Source organism: Oncorhynchus clarkii, chromosome 28, assembly GCF_045791955.1.
Source record: "Oncorhynchus clarkii lewisi isolate Uvic-CL-2024 chromosome 28, UVic_Ocla_1.0, whole genome shotgun sequence".
Taxonomy (NCBI): domain Eukaryota; kingdom Metazoa; phylum Chordata; class Actinopteri; order Salmoniformes; family Salmonidae; genus Oncorhynchus; species Oncorhynchus clarkii.
The window spans coordinates 26,026,780-26,040,210 of record NC_092174.1 but is presented as its reverse complement, the minus strand read 5'-3'; positions in this window follow the sequence as shown (position 1 = coordinate 26,040,210).

The following is a 13,431-nucleotide window of genomic DNA, read 5'->3' as shown; positions in this document are numbered from 1 at the left end:
TTACATGTAGAATATTTTGAAAAATGTAAATAGAAGCTGTTTTTCAGACGCTCTATCCCACATGTACAGTCTCCACCTGCTAGATGGTAGCGGGATGAACTGGCCTGACTCAGGTGGCTGAGGTACTTGATGATCTTCTTGGCCTTCCTGTGATACCCGGTGCTGTAGATTTCATGTAGGACAGGCAGTGTGCCCCGGGTGATGCATTCGGCTGACCGCACCACCCTCTGGAGAGCCCTGCTGTTGCAGGTGGTACAGTTGCCATACCAGGCAATGATACAGACAGACAGAATGCTCTCAATGGTGCATCTGTAGAAGTTCATGAGGGTCTTATGTGCCAAGCTGAATGTCTTTAACCTCCACTGTTGTGCCTTCTTCACCACGGTGTCTGTGTGGAGGGACCATTTCCGGTCCTCAGTGATGTGCATGCCGAGGAACTTGAAGCTTTCTCTACTGCGACCGCGTCGATGTGGATGGGGCTCTGCTGTCTCCTGTTGTCCATGATCAGCTCCTTCATTTTGTTGACATGGAGCGAGAGGTTATTTTCCTGGCACCACTCCGCCGGGGCTCTCACCTCCTCCCTGTAGGCTGTCTCGTCATTGTTGGTAATGAGGCCTGCCTCTGTTGTGCCATCAGCAAACTTGATGATTGAGTTGGAGACTTGTGTGGCCATGCAGTCATGGAAGGGGTTCAGACCCAGGGCCCTAAGCTCAGTGATGAGCTTGGAGGGCACTATGGTGTTGAAGACTGAGCTGTAGTCAAGAAACAGCATTCTTACATGGCTATTTCTCTTGTCCAGGTGGGATAGGGCAGTGTGCAGTGCAATGGCGATTGCATTGTCCGTGGCTCTGTTGGGGCGGAATGCAAATTGTAGTGGCACATAAATTGACTTTGCTTTACATCATGGTGTTGTGAGAAGTGTGAGCTACAAAGGTAATGCTTTGCTTCAGACTCCAAGGCAATACCTTAGATTGGTGGCTAAATTGGTCTTTACCTTCGATATATTGAATAAAAACGACAGCTCCAGACACGTCCTGACAGTTGTGTTTCCACATATCTCTCCAGGATCACAATATAAAGTGAAATCCCACACAGAGTGCTGTCATACTGTCTTCATTCCTCTTGGCACAATCTCCACTTTTTCTATGATTTTCTTTGTATATCTGCATTCTAAATGGCATCTTATTCCCTACTTTTTACCCTATTTTTTTACCCAGGCCCGTAGGGTTCTGGTCAAAAGTAGTGCACTATAATAGGGTGTCATTTGGGACAGTAGCTAGAGTACAGTGCATTCGGAAAGTATTCAGACCCCTTGATTTTTCCACATTTTGTTTACCTTACCTTTACCTTATTCTAAAATGGATTGTATGAAAAAAATGTCCTCAGCAATCTACACACAATACCCCATAATGACAAAGTAAAAACAGGTTTTTAGAAAAAACTGAAATACCTTTACTTACAGTATTCAGACCTTCTGCTATGATACTCGCAATTGAGCTTCGGTGGATCCTGTTTCCATTGATCGTCCTTGATGTTTCTACAACTTGATTGGAGTCCGCCTGTGGTAAATTCCATTGATTGGACACAGTGGCCGCCATCATTCTTAAATGGGGCGGCAGGGTAGCCTAGTGGTTAGAGCGTTGGACTAGTAACCGGAAGGTTGTGAGTTCAAACCCCCGAGCTGACAAGGTACAAATCTGTCGTTCTGCCCCTGAACAGGCAGTTAACCCACTGTTCCCAGGCCGTCATTGAAAATAAGAATTTGTTCTTAACTGACTTGCCTGGTAAAAAAAAAAAAAATTTAAAAATGGAAGAAGTTTGGAACCACAAAGACTCTTCCTAGAGCTTGTCGCCCGGCCAAACAGAGATATTGGAGGAGAAGGGCCTTGGTCAGGGAGGTGACCAAGAACCCAATGGTCACTCTGACAGAGCTCTTGAGTTCTTCTGTGGAGATGGGAGAACCTTCCAGAAGGACAACCATCTCTGCAGCACTCCTTATTGGTATAGTGGCCAGACCACTCCTCATGAAAAGGCACATCACAGCCCGCTTCGAGCTTGCCAAAAGGCACCTAAAGACTCTCAGACCAAACAAGATTGAACTCTTTTCCCTGAATGCCAATGTCACATCTGGAGGAAACCTGGCACCATTCAGCATGGTGGTGGCAGCATCATGCTGTGGGGATGTTTTCAGCGGCAGGGACTGGGAGACTAGTCAGGATCGAGGGAAAGATGAACGGAGCAGAGGACAGAGAGATCCTTGATGAAAACCTGCTCCAGAGTTCTCAGGACCTCAGACTGGGGTGAAGGTTCACCTTCCAACAGGACAATGATCCTAAGCACACATTCAAGATAACGCAGGAGTGGCTTTGGGACAAGTCTCTGAATGTCTTTGAGTGGCCCAGCCAGAGCCCGGACTTGAACCCGATCGAACATCTCTGGAAGGACCTGAAAATAGCTGTGCAGCAACGCTCCCCATCCACGTTGACAGAGCTTGAGAGGATCTACAGAGAAGAATGGGATAAACTCCCCAAATACAGGTGAGCTAAGCTTGTAGTGTCATACCCAAGACTCATGGCTGTAATCGCTGCCAAAGGTTCTTCAACAAAGTACTGACTAAAGGTTCTGAATACTTATGTAAATGTAATATTTCAGTTTTTACATTTTTTGTTATGTTTGCAAACATTTCTAAAAACCTGTTTTTGCTTTGTCATTATGGGTGGGGTATTGCGTGTAGATTGATGAAGGGGGAAAAAATACATTTTATAAGGCTGTAAATCTGTATGGTAATAAAATGTGGAAAAACGATTCTAAATACTTTCCGATTTAAATGTATGTCTTCAGATTTTCTCCTGAGTGATTGTTGTAATACTGTGAATTGCTCCTATTGTGCACAACAGGCACACCTCATGCTTTCAACTCTAGTCATTTTCAGGTTCGTTAATAAATTGTAATTTTGTTCTATGTGTTTAAGGAAATTGCCAGTGTCACGGAAATACCACCACACATCCCCAAGTTCATATCACAAATTCAGTTTTGCTCCATAAGTAACAATTTAGTCATTTAGCAGATGCTCTTATCCAGAGCGATTTACAGTAGTGAGTGCATACATTTTCATACTGGTCCCCCGTGGGAATCGAACGCAGAACACTGGCATTGCAAGCGCCGTGCTCGACCAACTGATCCATGTTAAGTCTACCTGAAGTGCTGCCATGGGGGTAGCTGACTTACTGAATTAATGATGGCTTTCTGAGACAAAATTTCAGGTTGTGAATTTTCACTTCAGAAGTCTACTCCAAACTAGCATTGGGCAGACAGAGGTACTTTAAGTTCACCCCTATGTGATTTTTAGTTTGTACCTGTGGGGCGTTAGACTTGGTAATCAGACCCTTTCCAGCTCTATCTCTTAATTTTCTGAATTCACACTAAGTTGAAAAGGAATTGCAGATGGCCTCCTCTCAAAACACTGCCTGTTGGAGGACAAAGATGAATGGAATTAAGAAACTAGACTCCTAATCTTCTAAAGGACAGGTTTTGAAAAGGAAGATGGAGCTATTTTGAGAGATGCTTGTCCTCTCTCGGTGGTGTCTCCTCTATCTGTGATCATGTCTCTAACTCTAGTGATTACTCCCAGTCATCAAAGGAAGGGCAATGTGGCCGGTAGACACTCCGCTAAGGGCACAGGCCCTCCCCAGGCCTTGCTTATTTACAACTAGTGAAGGTCAGTGTATGGACTCTCTCACCTCCAAATCATCGCTGGCTCGGCTGCTTACAGTGGCCAGTAATACAAGCTACTGTGACGGGCAGCTAATGAGTGCCCTGGCATACTGTATCTCACTAATGAGAGGATGTACTTTGTCCTAATAATTGTCTCTATTGTCTCTCCTCTCATTTCTCCCCTCCTCTCCCCCTCTCTCTCTGGAAACGGTATGACCCTTACTTTACATAGTACAGGTGCCTTAAACCTGTTTTGAAAAAACCTTGAAGGCTTTTTAATTAAGCCAGTGCGATGATAATTACAAACGGAGCCTTTGGCAAAAACAAGCATGTCTCTCGGCCTCTCTCTCTCTCTCACACATTCTCTCTCTCAGCCTGAGGAAATAAATTCATGCTGAGAGGGGAGATTGAAGTCTCATAAATAGCTTTATTAGAATATAATGGCCACATTTCGATCCATTTTTTGCTAGCAGGAAAAGTGGTGGTTCGTTTACTTGATGAATGCTGGTATAGTATTTTCGGGCCTTAAATGTCCTCGACTGAACATTCAGAAGAAGTATAATAATGTGACCCAGACTTAGCCCTCACTTGAACTACAGAAAGGCAAATCTTACGTCTCCTATTGAAAGGAGACGTGTCACTACATCTGAAATATTGAATAAGAGGCCCATAATTCTTAAAAATTGGTACATATAACACATCTTGTCCCTTGATTTTTAAGATAAAGTTAAGTGTTTTTCATGATATTTGAAAACCCCTTTGATGTGACTAGCCTGAGCTCGGTATTGTTTATATATCAGTCTAGCCTTGAGTTATGGTGCATTTGCGGTGAGGAATTTTAGGCTGGACTATGGTCGCTGCGGGCCGCTTGGCATCCACTAAACACCGAGAGGGAATCATTTATATTCTACTCCAGAGGTAATAGAGGAACATGAGATTGGGAAATAGCTCCAAACTCCACTCTGCCTGTGTGTGGCTCAGGGCATAGAAAAGCCATGCAGATTTAAGGTTGCAGGAGCATATTCACGCAGTTTTCTGTTCTCAATTTGTATGGTTTCTCAAATCTACCCATATGTATGGTACAATCACTCACCTCTCATTCTGACACACATACTAAATGAAAGGTATATGGTTGGATTATTATGTATTGGAATGTTCACTTTGGATGTATTTTCCCAGTGGTGAAGTCCGACCAACAGAGAACCGGACTAGAGATACCTCTCTCCTCCCTCAACCCTGTATTGAAATAGCCTCAAGGCATTTTTAAGCCACTGAGATCCAAACCTGTATTGAAAAAGCCTCCAGGCCTTTTTAAGCCACTGAGTAATTACAAATGTATCCTTTGGCAACAAAAAAAACCCACCAACTATCAAGGCACAAGGCGAGATCCAAATGCAGACACAGGAGGCAGATGGTCGGAGTTTTACAATGTTTATTAATGCAAAGGGGTAGGCAAGAGAATGGTCAGACAGGCAAAAAAGTCAAAACCAGATTAGAGTCCAGGAGGTACAGAGTGGCAGACAGGCTCATGGTCAGGCAGGCAGGTACAAAGTCCAGAAAAAGGCAAGGGTGAAAACCAGGAGGACTAGAAAAAGGAGAATGCAAAAAAGAAGGCGAATGGAAAAAACGCTGATTCACTTGGAAACATACAAGACAACCTGACACAGAAAGACAGGAAACACAGGGATAAATACATGGTAAAATAAGTGACACCCGGAGGGGGTGGAGACAATCACAAGGACAGGTGAAACAGATCAGGGCGTGACACCAACAAGTCTCTCTCTCTCTCGCTCTCTCTCAAAACATATGTTTACATTACCAAAGCAAGTGAAGTAGATAATAAAAAAATAAACTATGAGAAATGAACAGTAAACATTATACTTGCAAGCCATTTCAAATGTTATATTATGGCTATGTGCAGTGTTGTAACAATGTGTAAATAGTTGAAGTACAAAAGTGAAAATAAATAAAGAGAAAAATATGGGTTGTATTTACAATCGTCTCTTTCTCACTGACTGCAGGGTGTGCAAAGCTGGGCCACCTGATGCAGAGCACATGCAGATCAGTGAAGGAGGAGTGAGAGAGCGGGGATCTGGTCATCCTGAGTGGCGCAGTGGTCTAAGACACTACATCTCAGCGCTAAAGGAGTCACTACAGACCTTGGTTTGATTCCAGGCTGGGAGTCCCATAGGGCAGCACACAATTGGCCCAGCGTTGTCCGGGTTAGGGTTTGGTCGGGGTAGGCCTTCATTGTTAAATAAAAAATCACATCTGTTGAAGCAAATTAAATGGTCTGTGAGTCCCTGCCAGCAACCTATCAAGCTTTTTTTGTCCCACAACACACACTCTGACCAGTGGACTAACCAGCAGACTAGTGCATTTCCATGCAGGATTTACCTCAGTGTTTTACCCAAATGACTCAGACCTTTCTGTTTCCATCTACTCAGGCCGGCACCCATGTCTCACTGGTCCATGGCGGACCTGCTCTTACTTGGGGCCAAAGCGTCACTGGTACTTTTCAGGTGTCATTTACATAACACTGGCTAACTGTGATCTTTAACATCTTCTCACAAAGCATTGTTTATTCTGCTCTTCACAAGTCCTCACTGTCAGTCCTAGCTATGGAAACACAATTTCCCTAGTATAACATAAGGCTGTATACACTAGTGGAAAACTGGTGTTAAAGTTGAAAAGCAGCAGTACATGTTAAGGGCCAAGAATATGTCCTCCCCACTCTCAATGTCACCGTTGCTGCTGTGTCATTCAAGGCCCAAGAACTGGCAGGCAGTTGGAAAGAAGGCAATGTACACAACATTTGTGAAGGTGTCGCATGTACGTTCTCTGGAAGAGGTGAAGTCAATGAGGTGGGCTGAGTTGTTTGGTCCAGGCACTTCTCCAAAAGCCTGCTGGCGGTCGCCGTACAAGCCGCCAATTGACAAACTGACAGCTAACCTCCAATGGAGGATCATACATGTGGTGCACATAGATCCAAGCATTGAGGTGGGTTGTCCATTTTGTTCTGAATCCAAGACTGGTTAGGATGTTTACTCTGCTTGCCAGCTGGTTTTCGGCTGTGGTTTTATTCTTCCATGCTGTTAATAATTCTAGTACCAAAGTACAGTTTCAGGCACGGGTTGATGGGTTGAATCAACATTCTTTCCACGTCAGTTTTTTCTCTCTCAATGAGATAATGTTGAATCAATGAGGAAAACTGATTAGATTTTAAAAAAGTAATCAACGTAAGGGAATTTTGTCATTTTTTCTCCCAAATCCAATGACATGGTGATGTGTCTATTTGACATTGTTGATTTCACATTGAATTTAGGATTAGTTGACAACCAAATCAAAACTAGATGTTGAACTGACGTCTGTGCCCAGTGGGAGGGGTGTGGTAGTCCTGCTAAACTTTCTGTCAGGAGTAGCCAAGCTAGCCATCTGGAGGACCAGGAAGAACTGGCGGCAGGTAGCCAAGCAGTTAATTGCGTTGTTAAGTGTGAACAACAGAGAATAGTTACTACAGGTGTATCTCTCAAACCTGTATTGAAATAGTCCGAAGGCCTTTTTCCCCCAAGCCGACTAGGTGAAAAATCTGTCTGTGTCTTTGAGCAAGGCACTTAACCCTAATTGCTTCTGTAAGTTGCTCTGGATAAGAGTATGTGATAAATGACCAAACTGTATACAGGGACATGCATCTGTGTATGTGGTGGGCATGCGCAAGTGTTTAGTGGCAGCAAGACTGAAGGTGGAATTTGCTTACTACAGATTGGTGGCAGACCTTAGGCTTTTCATCCATACATGGGGTGTCCAGGAGTCATTGTGCTCTGTTGATGACAAGGGGGATTTGGAGGTGTCCTCTTAAACCCTTAAACGGTGGTGCATAGTTCCTGAGGGTTGAATGTTTATGTACTGTAGGTCTTGACCAAATAAAGGGGATTTTATAATTGTAAAAATTATCTCTCACACACTTACTCTCTCACACTCTCATTCACTTACTCCATTTCCTCTCTCTCAGTTGAGAGTTAATAAGAGCTATACCCTGCCTTTGATTAAATGGTCTAAACCGTACTGCGTTGCTCACCAGCCCTCTAATCCTACCCTTACCTTCCTGCCTTCCACATGGGCAGACCTGCATGTTAGCAGTTGTGCTCTAATGATTCGGGAGAGCTTGCCATTCGAGGGCCACCCATCCATCATTGTGGAAAGGCCAGGGGCTTTATTATAATACAGAGGACAGACGTGCTCTGGGGCTATGTGGGACACAATAAGAGGTCTTTCAACAGACCTATAAATACATGATCTGTCAGAGCCGCTGTCCTGGGGGCGCTCTCAGCCAGGCTCCAGCCCTCCGGTCAGCCATCACTTATGCTAAGATATGCGCTAGCCCCGGGATGAGGCTTAGTTCATTTCAGCCCCCTCATCAACCATCAAGTGCATTCTACCTCCAGCAACGAGAATAAGTAAGAACAAGATGAAAGAAATAATTAATTATCATGGAGGAGAGTAGCGGAACCTTAACAAAACAAACAAATGGAGTAGAAACATAAAAAATAAATACAATTGACACTTTTGAGGTAGCATCCAAAGAGTATTATAGTATGTTGAGTTACCAAACCAATAAAGGTCATAGGAGTGACAGGTTGTTTACTGAAGACTAAAAATGCGAAGACTAAGGAAACATCTTCTGAAGTGGAAGACATGGTTTGCAGACCCCCTAGCTTATCATTGATGTGGAAGATGTTAAGATGTGTCCAAGACTCTGAATACATATTTCTGCACCTGTGAGTGTGCATCAACTGTAATAACATGGTTTCAGTTGTTGTAAAGTGGTATTTAAACACAGGAAACAGTTGAATAACACTTCCTCCTGTCTATTTCCCCTGTTTGAGATATGTTTTTGGTGATACTGTGATACATATGCATCTCATCATGCTTTACTGCTATTGCTTGCTGCTCCGCTCCTCAGCTTTGATGAGAATCATCTCAGGTGAGAATCTCTACCCACCGACACCAACACTGTTACCACCCAGTGAAGATCAGCGATCGGGGAGGGGGCTGTGCTGTTAGCTAGCAGGGAGATTAGTGGTGGGCTGTCACATGTTAGAATAATAAACAGTTGTGCATTTTAACCCTGCATAATTTGCTATCTATCTGTTAGCTATCCTAATGTATTAAAATGTTATTCCCCCTCAGGGATGGAAACCAGTGGCAGATTATGATTATCTCCAGCATGTGGTGAGTGGAAACTCAATGACAGAAACTCCCACTATTCAACACAACAACAGTGATAGCCTGACTGACCAGGTATGGGATGTTTTCACAGACTCAGCCCTAACATTGTTGATTTGACCAGGAGCTGTGTTGGGTTTGAACTGTCAACATTGCTGAAGTGATCCAGGCATGTGGCACTAACCTCACCCCATATGTGCAGCTCATGCTTTACCTACTCTACTCTGTAGTCTGTACCCCCACATTTACACCCCAAATCCTACCCATTCCCCTCCAAACCCAACACCCACTCCTCTCCATACACTTGACAGCAGAGCCAGGTAGGGGATAGAGGGATGACATTGGCTGGCATTGGACGGATGTAAGTTTACACCCATTTCTCCTCCATCCCTTTCCCCCACCACCCTCCTCCTTCTCCCCCACTCCTCCCCCATCTCCCTCTTCGCCTTACTCCAGATCTCTCCCCGCCACAGCTGTCTCCCCCTGGCCTAGCCCCCAGGCTTCAGGAGGCTTCCCTGCCTCCCTCTCTCTCCCCCTGCAGCCAAGAAGGAAAAGCAGGGAGAGGAGAAAAATAGAACTTCAGGCACAACATGCAAGGCCATCTGGGTAATCTTGTTCAGAAGGCTTGAGGTGATCGCTGCAATTTACACAGGCAAAAAAAAAAAAAACTCAGACCTAATTTCCATACCTACCAGCCTCAAGGAGACAAAATTGAATAAACCAAGAATTAGAAAAGAATTACACTAAAACCAATACAGAATATTCAACACTAGTTGCATTTTGTTCCTTGTAATCCTCCCCACATGCTCCCCAAACCCTGTGTATACTTTCTGATTTATTAAAGAGAAGAACAGTCGGAGAAACATGGAAGCTATGTGGAGAAACTAACTGCATCCACACAAACGCACACACACACACACACACACAAATTCAGCCATGATAGTAAAACAATATTTCCGATGAAAGCAAATCAAACAGAAATCCAACACGTGAACGTCAAATTGATTAGTAGGAAAATGCTAAAATGTCTTCAACCGGCATATCTCACAGTCAAAACGATATGTTAATTTGCTACTTTATAGCTGAAAGCCGAATTCTGCTTATATAAACCTTGAAACACTGCATTTCTAAAATGTGCCTTAATTTAATGAAGTAAACACCGCCACAAAACAATAAATGCCCCAATTAAAGAACAGACATGAAGAGAAGTGTCTATTTCCTGTTAGAGCCCTGCGGATATATGTACCCAAGCGTGTCTGTGCAGGAGCATATGCATCGTGTGCAGCTCGTAAACATCATGCCTTCACGTTTCACATTAGCATATGTGCCTTGCTTGTGATGTAGGTTATCTGGTGCTAGATCCAGGCTATATGTTTGTGAGGATATGGTGTGTGTGTGTGTGTGTGTGTGTGTGTGTGTGTGTGTGTGTGTGTGTGTGTGTGTGTGTGTGCAAGTGTGCGTGTGCTTGTGCGTGTGCGTGTGTGATTGTGGTGTTATCAGTGTTATTGTGGATGGATGGATTGTTCAAGGCATTGTGGGTTTGCTGTTTGTGTATGTATCTATGTGTATAATTAAAATAGAGAAATATATGTGTATGCTAATATATGTGTTCGCATCTGCATATTATGTAAACTGTACAACTGTAGTATGTTTGAGTGTGTATGGGCACGATCTGCCTCCCTCTCTGCTCTCCCTCCTTTCTCTCCCTCTTTTCTCCCTGCTCCTTCGACTGTATGTCATCTTGCGGCCTGCCTGCTTCCCTGCCTCGCACCCCTGGGGGGCATCTCCCATCAGGCTTGCTGTGCTTCAATGTGTCCCGACAGACCTGATGTGATCTGAGTGGCTGACGGGTCTGTCCCTGCTGCCCGCTGTCTTTTCTCCTCCCCTCTTCACTCACATGTGCAACTTGCTAAGGAACACACACACATACCAATAAACACACAGATGCACACACACACACACGAATGCACTGACAGACAAGCACGCACGCAGACGCTTGTAGAAACCCACATACTGTACGCATACATAAAGACACACACATGCACACACACACACACACACTGCAATAATGCAGCATGACTTCTGTCTACACCTCCTGTGGAGAGTGCCCAATCAAAATATTAGCATTTTATCTACTTTGATATGAATGGCTTTGCATTAAGGAGCCATTCAGCTTACTGCTGGTCCCATGTGCCTCAGTTGGTGGAGCATGGCACTTGCAATGCCAGGGTTGTGGGTTTGATTCCCACGGGGAACTAGTATGAAAAATGTATACACTCACTACTGTAATTCGCTCTATATAAGAGCATCTGATAAATGTCTAAAATGTATGAGAAAACCCCCCCACAAATGCTGTACTGAGTGAAGCATGATACTGTATATCTGGTACATGACAACAGGATTCATTGCCAAACCAACCACCGGTGTGCGTGGCCAAAGAACTCTATTTTCATGTCATCTGACCATAGCACCGGTTCCAATCCATGTGCCAATGCCTTTTAGCAAATTCCAGGCACTGACATTTGTTGGATGACATGAAAATATAGCTCTTTGGCCACAAACACGAGTGGTGTGTTTGGTGTTGAAAGAAATATGCATAAATAGGAAAGAACCACAAACCTACTGTAAAATCTGGTGGGGGATCTTTGACCTTATGGGGGCTATTTTGCTTCTGCTTGTCCTAGGGCCCGTGTTAAGGTCAATGGCATCATGAACTTTACCTAATACCAGGACATTTTAGCCAAAAACCTGATTGCCTCTGCCAGGAGGCTGAATCTTTTCCACAAGTGGATCTTCCACCAGGACAATAACCCCAAGCACACATCAAAATCCACAAAGAAATTGTTAATTGACCACAAAAACAACATATGCAATGGACACCTCAGTTTCCGTACTTGAACCCTATTTTAAACCTGTGGATTGAATTGAAGACAGCAGTCCATATGTGCAGATTAAGAATATCAAGGATTTGGAATTGTAAGGAGGAATGGTCTAAGATCCCTCCTAATGTGTTCTTCAATCTCATAAAACATTTTAGAAAAAGGCTCAGTGCTGTTATCCTCGCAAGGTGAGGTATTGAAAGGTACTCACGGAATCATGGTTCTCTCCGGATATACTATCCCCGTCCATACAGCCAGCTGGGTTCTCAGTACATCACGCAGACAGGAATAAAGAACTCTCCGGGAAGAAGAAAGGCGGAGGTGTGTTTTATGATTAACTACTCATGGTGTGATTGTGATAACGTACAGGAACTCAAGTCCTTTTGTTCACCCGACCTAGAAGATTTCACAAACAAATGCTGACCGTTTTACCTCCCAAGATAATTATCTTTGGTTATAGTCACAGCCGTGTATATTCCCCTTCAAGACGATACCATGACGGCCCTCAAGGAACAACACTGGACTTATATCCTGTGTATAAACTGCATATCCTGAGGCAACATTTATTGTAGCTGGGGACTTTAACAAAGCAAATTTAAGGCAAACGCTACCAAAGTTATATCAACACGTTGCCTGTAGTACCTATGCTTCAAAAACTCTTGGGATGGCTACAAGGCCCTCCGCCACCCTCCCTTCGGCAAATCAGATAATGGCTCCAATTTGTTGCTTCCAGCCTATAGACAGAAACTAAAACAGGAAGCTCCCGCTCTCAGGTCTGTTCAACACGGGTCCGACCAATCTGATTCCACTCTTCAAGATTGCTTTGATCACGTGGATTGGGATATGTTCTGCATTGCGTCAAACAACAGCATTGACGAATACGCTGATTCGGTGAGCGAGTTCATTAGCAAGTGCATTGGCGATGTCATACCCACAGCAACTATTAAAACATTCCCAAACCAGAAACCGTGGATTGATGGCAGCATTCACACGAAATTGAAAGCGCAAACCACTGATTTTAACCAAGGTGACCGGAAACATGACCGAATACAAACAGTGTAGCTATTCCCTCCGCAAGGCAATCAAACAAGCTAAGTGTCAGTATAGAGACAAAGTAGAGTCGCAATTCAACGGCTCAGACACGAGAGGAATGTGGCAGGGTCTACAGTCTATCACGGATTACAAAAAGAAAACCAGGCCCGTCGCGGACAAGAATGTCTTGTTCCCAGACAGACTAAACAACCTCTTTGCTCGCTTTGAGGACAATACAGTGCCACTTACACGGCCCGCTCCCAAAACCTGTGGACTCTCCTTCACTGCAACCGACTTGAGTAAAACATTTAAACGTGTTAACCCTCGCAAGGCTGCCGGCCCAGACGGCATCCCCAGCCGCATCCTCAGAGCATGCGCAGACCAGCTGGCTGGTGTGTTTACGGACATATTCAATCAATCCTTATCCCAGTCTGCTGTTCCCACATGCTTCAAGAGGGTCACCATTGTTCCTGTTCCCAAGAAAGCTAAGGTAGCTGAGCTAAACGACTACCGACCCATAGCACTCACTTCCGTCATCATTAAGTGCTTTGAGAGACTAGTCAAGGATCATATCACCTCC